Source organism: Tyto alba, unplaced genomic scaffold (assembly GCF_018691265.1).
Source record: "Tyto alba isolate M040663 unplaced genomic scaffold, T.alba_DEE_v4.0 Super-Scaffold_12, whole genome shotgun sequence".
NCBI lineage: Eukaryota > Metazoa > Chordata > Aves > Strigiformes > Tytonidae > Tyto > Tyto alba.
Window position 1 is genome coordinate 178,540 of NW_024881274.1, and position 12,205 is coordinate 190,744.

Here is a 12,205-nt window from a genome sequence, read left to right on the forward strand (position 1 = left end):
GTGCTTACTTGGTTCTGCTTGGTTGATAGACGGCAATGTAAAAGCAAAGCCCTGAGTATCTTGAGCATGCAATAGAATGGTGAAAAAGCCATCTTTTAGATCAATAATCAGCAAAGGCCATCCTTCAGGAAGCATCATGGGTGCCGGAAGGCCTGGTTGCACCGCTACCACTGCTTGCATCTGATTATTGACCTGCCTTAGATCATGCAGTAATCTCCATTTTCCCAATTTTTTAGAAATTACAAAAATTGGAGTATTCCATGGACTCACTGATGGTTTAATGTGACCTGCTTCTAATTGTTCCTGTACTAGTTTGGTAGCAATCTGCAGCCTTTCTTGAGTCATCGGCCACTGATCCACCCAAACAGGAGTATCAGTTTATCAGGTCAGTGGTGGAGTAGGCTGCTCTTCAGTGATTGATACTAAAAATTTGGCTATGCTGTTAAAACAACCCCGATTTGTGATAGCACATCCCATCCTATGAGTCCATCTATGTCTCCTGGCAACACCATCACATATGGCCGCAATGTCGCTGTTTGTCCTTCTTGGAATTGAAAAGTGATTGTCTTCATACTCAATTTCGGCCTTTTTGTTCCCCCCCACTCCCAGTACTTGCTCAGCGGGGTCCTGCAACAACCATTCAGCAAGCCATTTTTCTTCATTAATGATGGTTACATCAGCTCCTGTGTCCAACACGGAACATATTTGCACCTTCATATAAACACGTGACAATAGTACCTTTTGTTGTGCTCTGTGCATGAGCTTCTGAGTAAAGAGCACAGGATGACCGGTAGATCCAAAACTCTGTTCACCCCTTTCTAGCTCATTCTCTGTTGAAGGACACTTTGGGAGAATAATATGCAAGGCTACAATGTGAGCTACCTTACTCCCTTTTGGGATGGTTATTGGGGGATGCAGCGTGTAGGCCATAATTTTGATGACTCCTATGTAATCACTGTCAATAACTCCAGGCAATATTATCAGTTATTGTTTGCTAGAGGATGATCTTCCTAATAGTAGTTCTCCAATTGTTTAGAAGGCATTTGGAAAATGCTTTTAATAACATGCTTTAACTTAGTCAACCCTGAACTGGTCAGTCAGTTGGACTCATTATAGGTCCTTTCTAGCTGAAATCTCTTCTGTTCTGTTCTGTTCTGTTCTATTCTATTCTATTCTATTCTATTCTATTCTATTCTATTCTATTCTATTCTATTCTATTCTATTCTATTCTATTCTATTCTATTCTATTCTATTCTATTCTATTCTATTCTATTCTATTCTATTCTATTCTATTCTATTCTATTCTATTCTATTCTATTCTATTCTATATTATAGTATACATATTGTATGTTGGCCTCTTTTGCTGTTAAGGTGCATTGTTGTCTCATGGTCAGTTTGTTGTCACCCAGGATCCCCAGGTCCTTCCCTGTAGAGCTGCTTTCCAGTCGGTCAATCCTCAGTATGTACTGTACTAAATTGCTGTACTCAGACCTCTTCTCCTTACATATGCATGCCAACACACACGCGCGTGCGCACACACACACATGCACGCACACACACACACAGAAATGGATAGTTAGTTGAGGACTATGTTTTCCCTAGTAGTAGGCTCTCAGCCTCTGTCTCTCCAATATTTAACATTAAGGCCTGTAGTATATCTGGTAGTTGGTTACCAGACATGTTCTCCTATTTCCTGGTTACTCCAGTTTGAACTTCACTAATATCAAACACATCAAAATAAAAACCACTCTTATTTTAGAAAATAATTAGGAATAAATTTAAATAAGATAGGACAGACTAGAGATTAGACTCAGGATTGGCCAGACAGGCATACTAAACCAGAGACCTGTTTACACTCTGATGTATGAATGAAGAGGCATTAACCAGATGGTTTCTCAAGAAAACATTAACTAGATAACTCCCTTGCAAATTAATAAGAGAAAAACAGGATGAGCCCACCATTGTCCTTGAGATAAGGAAGGAACTACTGAGCCACCAAGATAAAGGAGCTGCAAGTTAGAAATAAACCGCATCCAACAAGGCCTGAAGGACAAGATGTGCATAACTACAGAACTGAGTCTGCACAAAAGCAAGGATCAACTAGCAAACACAGTGAAGAAGACTACGAGCCTTCATCAGAAGACCCCTGCCCATGACCACCAAGAGACATTGCACAGGCGTGATAGGGAGGGACTTGGGGCAGGGAATGTGTTAATGATTTCTCAGAATTAATTGTAATATTCCCTCCCTATTCCTGGAATTATAATGCATATGTATTAGGACTGATGAATATGTAACTTTGGCATCATAAAAGGGGGCCGCTTTTGGCTCCAGGGCACACACGCTGTGGCGGAGTGATCCCCCATGCGTCCAACGCTGAATAAACATACCTACTTTATAACCTTACTTGTTGTAAAGTCGTCTTTCCACATGTCAACTCCACTAGCACCTTTATCCCCTATTCCTTCTGTTTTCCTATGCTCCTCCCCAATTCACCTTGGTCTCTTTCTCTGGCTTTAGTCCTTCCCTTAAACATCACAACCCCCCCTTAAAACATCCCATAATAAATTTTTCACAATCCCCAAGTGTTTTTCCTTTTGATCCCATAGTCCTATAGCCCCTTCAGTCTGCATGGTGTTTGGGGAAAGTTTCTGTGGTTGACAGCTTGATGGATTTCACGTCAGGGACAACAGGCTAATCATGTCTAGGATGTCTAGGAGTAGTCATTTCAGTGTGCTTTGTGTTCACTGATTAAATTACTAGGGCTCCTCTGTCTATCATTGTTCCCCTGATCTTTAACTGTCCTTTGTATTTATGGTGAGTAGCCGCTAACCATGTAAATCTAGCACATTACACCTGCTTTGTAACTGCCGTTCTGCAGGTGAAGGAACTTTAATTCTATTGCCAAAAGTCACAAGTTTTTAGCCTCTTCCATTGTGGTAGTCTCCATTATAGTTCAAACTTGTCTCTAGCTGTCCCTCCTTCACTATAGGATAGGGCTCAGGTTCTTTGTTCTTCAGGGTCTGAGAAAGTCCCTGTTGCTCTTCTGTTTCTCCTGTCTGACTGTGCAGTCTGTTCATCTCTTTCTACAGATTCTTCATGTGGTTACTCAACACATGAGCTGAAACACACATCCTCCATGTGAAACTGTCATCATTCCCAGACTCAAGGAGAGACATCAGGCACTCTATATAGCCAGAGACCTGGATGCTTCTCCCTCAGGAATTCTGTCCAGGTAAATGGTTCTGATAAGTTGACAGTTGGTTCAGATGTTGCCAGAGATGCTGTTACTTGTTTCTCTAATCTCTTCACTCATGTGCTCTGAATCCTATGCTGGTTAATACTTTGCCCAGAGGAATCCCAGCAGAGACAGAGATGGTTGATTGACTTCCTTTCTTGCTATACATGCTCACCATGTAGGTATGACTCCCTAAGACAGTCCAATATCTACTAAGCTAATGCTGAATTAAAGCACACTGCCAAAATAATCAGAGTGGAGTTTCTTATCTTGTGAATAGTGCCCATAGTATATTTTCTTTCTGACTGCAGACAAGTTCCACCCTCATATACATTTATGTAATAAAGCAAGTTTTGAATAATGAAAAGAAATTCCCAAGTGTGAATCTTTCTACAGATGTATGTATTGGCCAGAAGAAAAAGGGTTCCATTCAAACCAAAATAAACCAGTCAATAATAGAAACTAAAACTTTGCTTAACTAAGAATAGATTATACAGTAATAATACACACAATAGTTATAGACAACAATATATAGACAACAATAATACACACAATAGTTATAAACAGCATGGAAGTAGATACCTAATTTGAGAGTGTAAAAGATGTTAAAGATGTGGTTCTTTGGTACAACACTTGGTCTCAAAGATAGAAAATGGTCTTTTGTACATTTTATTTGCTAGTATAGACTGCTTAACATGCTGACACACTGGTGCATCACTACTAAAACAAAAACCCAGAAAGCAATTCTTTCTGCTCTGGGGAAGTAGAGTTCCCCAAAAGTCCTGTTTTACAATTCAAAGCACTCTGCAGAGGTCTCAGATGCCCTGAGATATCTCTATGGCTGTAGATGTCTTCCTGAATGATTCTTGTATATCATTCACATCATCTAAAGTGGAGTGAGTTCTGCCCAGTGATACTCCTGCAACCCAGTGTCCCATCATGAACAGCCACTCATATTTTGGTATAGGTAACATCTTGGGAAAATCCTCCTTTAAAAGAATCAGGTCCTTTGATAAAAGAAACTTAATACTGTTTTTCACCATTTGAGTGTATAGCACCAGGAAGCAGAGGTATTTCTGATTTGTACAGGGATGAGCACTAGATGACTCATGTCTTGTAATGATCCTTCCTCATGTACACATAATGTATCTAATGGTCTTCTGATACATACTGCACTGAGTGAAAGGAAAATTGGTCATTTTTATTTGTGAGAAAATATATGGAGATCATGAGTCCAAAATGGTCCTCTGTTCCTGGAGTACAAGACAGTATGAATTAACCTATTTGCTCTGAAACAGACAATCATTCTTGTACTAACAAGCAGTTTATTTTGACTTTAAATTGGGACAGATCAGGAACTAACTGCAGCATGTCAGTGTTCACACAGATGACTGAATCTCAGGAAACACTGATAAGCAGGATGCATTTTAGACACAGGGCAAACAACAGCGGGGTTTGGACATCAGAATTCCCCACTGATATTAAAAATATCTTGAATTTGCCTCTATCTTTAAGTTTCTCCAGCTCTTCCCTTCTGCTTTTTTTTTTTCGCATCCCTTGCTTCTTGTCCCTTCTTCCCAAGACAATGAAGTTTCTTTTCAAGATGCTGAGTGCATTCATCCCAAGGCACTCGAGTTTCACCAAATTTTAACTAGGCCTTTGTGTTTAGCTGAGTCCCCTCAGGGGAGGCACTGAGCTGTAGAGAATTTGGGAGAGGGCCAATTACCAGTTAGGAAAGTTTTTAATCTCAGGAGTGAGTCTAATCCCATAAGTCCCTGTTAGCTCTAATTAATTGCTCTTAGTTTTTTACTGAAGATAAATATTTAACTGTCTGAAGGAAAGACATGATCACATCAATGCAAATTTTGATGAGACTTGGAAAACTGGTCTCTGATATTAAACCCTTGTAACATCAGAACCTGAGAGAGTTAGGGTTTTTCAAAAACTTCTGAACAGCTCCAGGCACTGTCAGGACATTGCATTGGGGTCACTGGGCCAACTTACACCTGCATGCAATCAAGGTCTTGCTTAACTCTGGTCAGAGAAAGCATACTGTTATTTAACAAATCCCAGGAGCAAGGGCTGAAGGCAGCAAAGATTTCTTTTCTGCAAGGGACAGAGATCATAGATAGTATTCCTGGGTCATGTAAATTGCTTTATCCAAAGCTGATGCACTTCTACTGAATTAGACTCAGAAGTTCAAAGCCACATGCTCCAGTGTAAAACAAAAATATCTCCACTAGAAAGAACAGGGAAGGATGTCCTTCAGTATCTCCTAGTGTAAAACAGCAGTGAGTGCCCTGGAAACCCTCAGACTAAACCTCCTCTTTCTCACCTTTACCAGTACACAAAGTATATTAAAACTTTCTCCTCTCCTTATCAATGCACTGATTCCCTTTTTATACCAGAATCTACAAGTAAACATTAGGAGAATGAGAGGGGAACAGCACCATACCATTCTGAGTTACAGATATTCCCCTTTTAAATCCCAAAGCACTGCACTGGTAAAGTATACCCAATGCATGACACAGCAGAACCAGATCAGAAATGTCCCTTTTTCTAGGCTATAACTTTCAGTCTAGGTCCCATTAAAGTGGTCAAAGGAGACTACCATCTGAAAGCAATTAGTAACCTTACATGGCATTTACTGGTAAACCTCAACTGTGTTCCAAGCAAACAGAAGCCCAGAGTTCTAGATACAATCATGCTAGTTTGACATACACCTGTACCCCAGTGACTCAGCTTGTTATTTAAGCCCTGAACCTTTTGCTTGAGTGTCCTATTCACTGCACTACTTGTCACAGCACATTTCTTACATATTAAACTATTGTTCTGTCTGGGATTATCTATTCTCTCCTTTATCCATGCCAACTGGAGTCTTAACCATGTTATCCACACTCCAGTCTGATGTTATCTCACTGCTGTCTCCAACTCCTCATGACATCCCACTTCCTCACTTGATCTGTTGTATCAAATACAGTTCTTAGTTGTCTGACTTGTGTTACCCAAATCTGGTGTCCCCTGCTCCAGCTGCTGTCTGAATTAATGCAGTACCCATGTCTGGCCTATTTACAATGTCACGTTTCCAATGCCTTAGCCTGAACTAATCCATCACCCACTGACTCTAATCATTTCCCTAGCCCACTCTATTTATTTCATGTTATTTCATCCTACTGCCCCAGCATGGCCTGACGATTATACTCTAGCCCTTAGCCTTGGACATATTCCTCATCCTTCTGTCTTTGTGCTATCCACACTAATCACAATAAGTCTGCTCTGGCCTTAGCCATCTTTCATTTGTTCACTATCTCAGCTCAGCACATCTGACAACCTACAGATGTGGCCTTTTCCACATCTGTCAAAACAGCTTCTTGTCTAGTAAACACATTTGATTCCTGTCATACCTGACCTTGGACCGTAAATCACTGTTCCCAAATTTCCCATATGTTATTCTGTTGTCCCAACTTGGCCTATCCACTTTATCCTGTTCCAACTACTCTTACCACACTGCTAACAACTGGTAGTTCATCATGCATCATGGACTTTTCAATAAGACCTTTAGCCTTCAAAGATGACTCAAATATCTGTCCTTGTGCTATACATCCCTACTAGCCTTGCTCCCCACTGCCCCATGCGCATTTTTGCTACCCACTACTACATCTGAGTCCATCATAGTTCCACAGTAGACTGAAATACTTCTTCCACACCTTGGTTCCTCCATTTCCTCCAGTCCTTTAGGAAATCAAACTGGATTAAAACTGACTGAAATCAACGTCTTGTTCAGCAAATGGCAAGCAAATGACAAGCAAATGACAGCCAGCATCAACTGTGTTCTACTTTACTGATAACTAGACATGCAAAACCCTTTGGAGTTCTTTATCCACAATTTTCAGTGTGCATCTACAGTGTGATCCTTCTGAAGTTTTGTTTTGTGGAGAAAACTGTTACCAAACTCTGTAGACACAGATTAGGAAAATGGTCTTGAATATACATGTAAGAGGATACTAAGAAGGTGAAAGAGGAGATAGTTGCCTGAATTGATGGTCTGGGGCAAGCAGAAACATAAGTGCACAGCAAGAAGAAATTGTGTGTGGAGACTGTTCCTGCTGAAACCCAGCAGTATCTCTCTTGCAGAACACAGCCTATTCCAGATTTATGAGCTAATCACATTTGAAAATGGCTCCAAATTTTCCTAGGAAGATAGATGCAGCAAAGGATCTTTCATGAATTTAACTGTAGGAGGCTATAAGATTCACCTTGGCATATTCAGAGCACTTGCATTAAGCTACTCTCCCAGGCTGTCATTTTTGATGTAACTGACTTCCCTGATCATGTTTATCAATATCAACACACTACTGTCTTCTGGATTACCCAGTATGTACTGTTGTTTCCTCTCCTCCCCATGTATTTTGTCATAAGCCTTGCCTCATTTCTCAGTTGTGTATTATGTTCTGGTCTGATCTACTGAACATAACTCACAGCCTTTACTTAGCTTGCTCCATCACTGTTTCAGCCTGCACATTCCACATTATATACCACGCTATAGACTATGAGCATCTAACCCATTGCTTGATCAATCACTTTCCTGACACCTGCTACTGTGGTATGGTCGTTACTCGCTAAGATACTTTTGGTCCTGATCATGACATGGTTGAACCATGTGAGCTGTCTGACCCTGGGCCTCCTCTCTTCATCTATATCACTGGTATGTTACATTTGTGCCAAGCCCATCCTTCAGGTTCATTCAGTCACCAGTCGCTTCCAGATGAGTGACAACAGTGCAACATCTTCTTTGATCTAGTATATCAGTAGTGACTCAGCTGCTTAAGTTTTCTTTTCTTCTGTCTAACCCCGTTGTGGCAGGGCTAGAAGATTACTTCAGGCTGCTGTTTTCTGCTGTTCCTACTAGCTCACAGGCAAGAAATAGCTTGCAATGAATGCTGATGGGCAGTAGATGGAAGCAGTGGCCTGAGAATGTGCTGCAGGCACCATCTCCAGAGACAAGAGCACCAACTGCTAGAGCTTCAACTGCAGAAGGGAGTCTTTAAGAACTGTACCACAAGAACTGCTGCAGTTATTTCTGAAGATGCTTTGGTGTACAACTGGGACATTCATTGGCAGTGGAGATCAGTGTAGCCACAAAATTGACCTCTGTCTTATTCCTTAACTTGATTCACTTTTGCATCACAGCTAATTCAGTCTGGCTTCATATTTTTCTCACTACCCCAATCTTTATGAATGTTGCCCTCTTCTGGTACATTAATTTTGACTCATTGCCTAGCCTGGACTACATATATTTTCTTAGAAGCCTGGATATCCCATGCCCTGGTCCTGTCAAACCTGACCTATAGCCTAGTAACTCTATTTAGAGTCCATACCTTCCATCTTAAGCCACTGATTTATCATGCTGTAGACCAGTCCATAGGTCATAACACACTGCTCCATTCTGATTCATAATTGTCACTGAATTCCTGGTTTGTTCCACCTTATCAGACTGACACTTAGCTTGTTCTACCCACTGCAGTTCCTTGACATAGCCAGTCCTTCTACATTCACCAGATGGGCTGGCCTGGTCTGTTAATATTGCACTGCTATAGACAGATTCAGCTACATGCTTTTTCCTCCCCCAGGTGCTGATGAAAATACACATCCCCCTGTTCACTCAGTATCTCTTGTGGCTCATGCCTGGGAATTCTTTTGGATGCATCACATTGAATTTCCTTCAAACTTTTGGCTGACAGACTCTACCAGAGAGTGAGCCTGACCTCTGAAGGCAACAAGGTGTGAGTCCTGTCTTACCTTACCTGCTTACAGACCCACCTACATTTCAGGTTCCTTCAGCCAATGGATAAAAAAGCTAACAATGAACCTGTATAGGCTCTAGGTGGAGCTTATAATCTAAAATACGCAAGAGGCAACTAATATGCTAGCTGTGAAATCTAATTTTCCAGAATTTTACATAGGAGTCTTTGGTCACCTTCAAAACATCTTGGGGCTTCATGAGTTTTTGTCTTATAGGGTCAAACCCCCCCCCCCCCCCTTAGTGTCAAGTGTTAAAAGACAAAGATTTCTGAAGGTGGCACAACTTTTAATAGGGAGACCAACAAACAGAAAATAGTTGATTCCCACTGGGAGCATGGACCATAACTTGTACTGCTGCATTTTTCTGGTACATTCAGTTCAATAAAATGACAGAACTGGTCTACAATATCCCTTTGATTTAGTGTACTGAACTCTAATGCAATTCCTGGCCTTGACAGGTCTTACTAAGACGTTACACAAAGAAGGTTCCAAAAATCAATCAACTGCCTGACCTCATTCAAAAAAGAAAAAAAAAAAAAAAAAAAAAAAGAGAGAGATAACTGTTATAGCTTTGTCCACTCCTAATAATGTAGGACCTTGGCCCGAAATATGGAACCTATTGTGATGAGCTAGCCCACCCAGGGTACACTAGGCCCTAGCCTATCTATCTGTGATCAACACTTTTCTCAAAGGGAAACTGATTAATTTAAATAGAGTTTTAATTGATTTGTTGGTTAATTAAAAGTGCATGAAGCAAGTCTCTGATTTCTATTATTATAATCTGGGACTTCTTTTATCTGAAATTTTAAGCTTGCCTTTCCAGAAATGAGGATAGCTTGTTGACCCTAAAACAGAATGAATTTGGATCTACTCTTGTGGACTAATCTCTCTAGTTACTATTGAAAGTCTTCCAAACTAATCATGGGTGACCTGAGACAAAGGGTCTCTAAGAAAGAGCTCATAGTCAAGATATTCTAGCCCTATATCAATCTAATTATAGGCAGGGTAAAAATCGTAACAATGTTATTTTACACTGGTAATAGATATGAATGCAGAGAAAGCAGTAGAGGTACCTTGATTACATGAACTTGACATATTCCCTCATGAGAGTAAAGACAATTAATGGGATCTTAATATCTGACGCCCATTCTCTGCCTCCAGTTCAAAATTATTTAGTTCTTATTTGAGTCCTGATGGAATCAAGAACTGAAGGATTACCTTAAAACTATTTCTTATCTATAAATTTTATCCTTCTGCTCTGGCTTGGTCCTATTTGTTACTGTTTGTGCTCAATTTTAATTCATCAGGGCTAGTTCCAAGTTTGAACATCTGAGTCTGATACACTGTTCTTATGTGTCAGTCAGCTATTATACACATTTCTTGCCCAGATCCATCACCCTTAGTTCATTAGTTTAGTTTGTTCTGTCCATTTTACACCCACTGTCTCAATCTGGCTCAAACCTGTTATTTCACTGACATCTGCCAGCCCCAACCAAACAAAATACAGTCTCTTCTGGGCTGACTTATCCATTCTCAGTTCCTATCTACTCTTCAAGAAAACAAGTAGAGCAAGATTTAGTGTGGATGAAGAACAAAAATAAGAATGTTGTGATAGCAGTAGGTTATCCATATGTTGGAGAATGGCTCAGAGACAGGGGTCATGAGCCCACCGAGCAATTGTACGATCAGAGCCTGTTCTAGCTGCGGATGCTGGGCCTCTCTAGGGTTTTCCTGCAGCTGCTCGCAGCTGCTGATACATGAGGAATGTCAAGGACGCTTCGGCCTTGTGTACCGTGGTGTGTCGAAAACAGGTTAAGAGGAATTAGGAATAGTGGTCTGAGAAACCTAGTGTTATGATAACGGTGGTCTGAGAAACTTTGTGTTATGGTACCATTGTGTATCGAAAACAAGTTAAGAGGAATTAGAAATAGTGGCGTGAGAAACTTAGTGTTATGAGAAGCTTGTGCTGTAAGCTAACTGCAAGTAGGTGGACCGTGCAAATACGACCTTTAGAGCTTAAGCCAATCAGCTAGTGACTAGTAGGCATAATAATTATCGTTGTCTGTATAAATATATGTACCCTGGACCAATAAAGTTAGTTGATGCTCTATCACCCACATTGAACCCGTCTCAGCGTGTTGTTCCTCCACCACCCGCATCCATATTATCTGAATGTGAGATTTAATAAGAACCTCTTAACATATGAACATGAGTGCCTGTCTCTCATTCACTCTAGTGAACTCATCTATTTTCCTCTTACAGGGACCAATACCTTTGTCACCCATTGAGGTATGCTGTGTTACACCAGTGATATCTTACCCCGCTCATGCAATAGAAGTAATAATAATATACCTCAGATATATCACTAATGTATTTCAAGAGACCTACTCTACGTAATTTATATCACACGAGAACTTAAGTACAAAGACACTAAGGGAGTGACAGCAATCTACTTCAGCTCCCAGTCTAAACCGCAATATCCTGACACATTCAAATTTGGTGGAAATCTAGACACAAGTTTTTAATTTGTAGATTCAATGTGGACGTGTACATGGAGCTAAAAAGATCTCAGACATTTGTTCTAGACAATTGGGACTACTAAGGAACCTAAGGAGATTGGTTTCATTTTGCCTCTTCAATTCTCTTTTAAGCTCTGAAAAGCACCCTAATTGAGCCTTATACCTAGGTTAACAGCAATGAAGACTTTCTGCACTGTTCTAACTTACCCATTTTAACTTTCTGTCCTGGGTTCTTTCTCTCACATTACCTAAGTGTAACTCACTGGCATATCACAATTCATGGTCTGGACTGACATGGTTATGTGATCTCCTTGTTCTTGCCTGACCTCTCAAGCAAAACTGTTCCATCTGTATACAGCTGGTCTCTATATATGCTCATTACTAGATCCTTATAGCTCTTCCTGTATAAAAGGTTGAATAGATGACAGGAGTGTGGTACAATAACCATAATTTGTTCCATCTCTGATAAAGGAAAGTCTTGGCATTGTCAATACACTATGACCTGTTAATGTGAGTCAGACTGTCCAGGAAGCTAAACTATATGTTAGCCTTTAGAGATTGACTTCTGATTCCCAGTGAGGCTAGTTTTGGGAAGCTAATGAGGATAAATCTCACCAAAAATCTTTACGCTGCCTTAAAAGTTGGA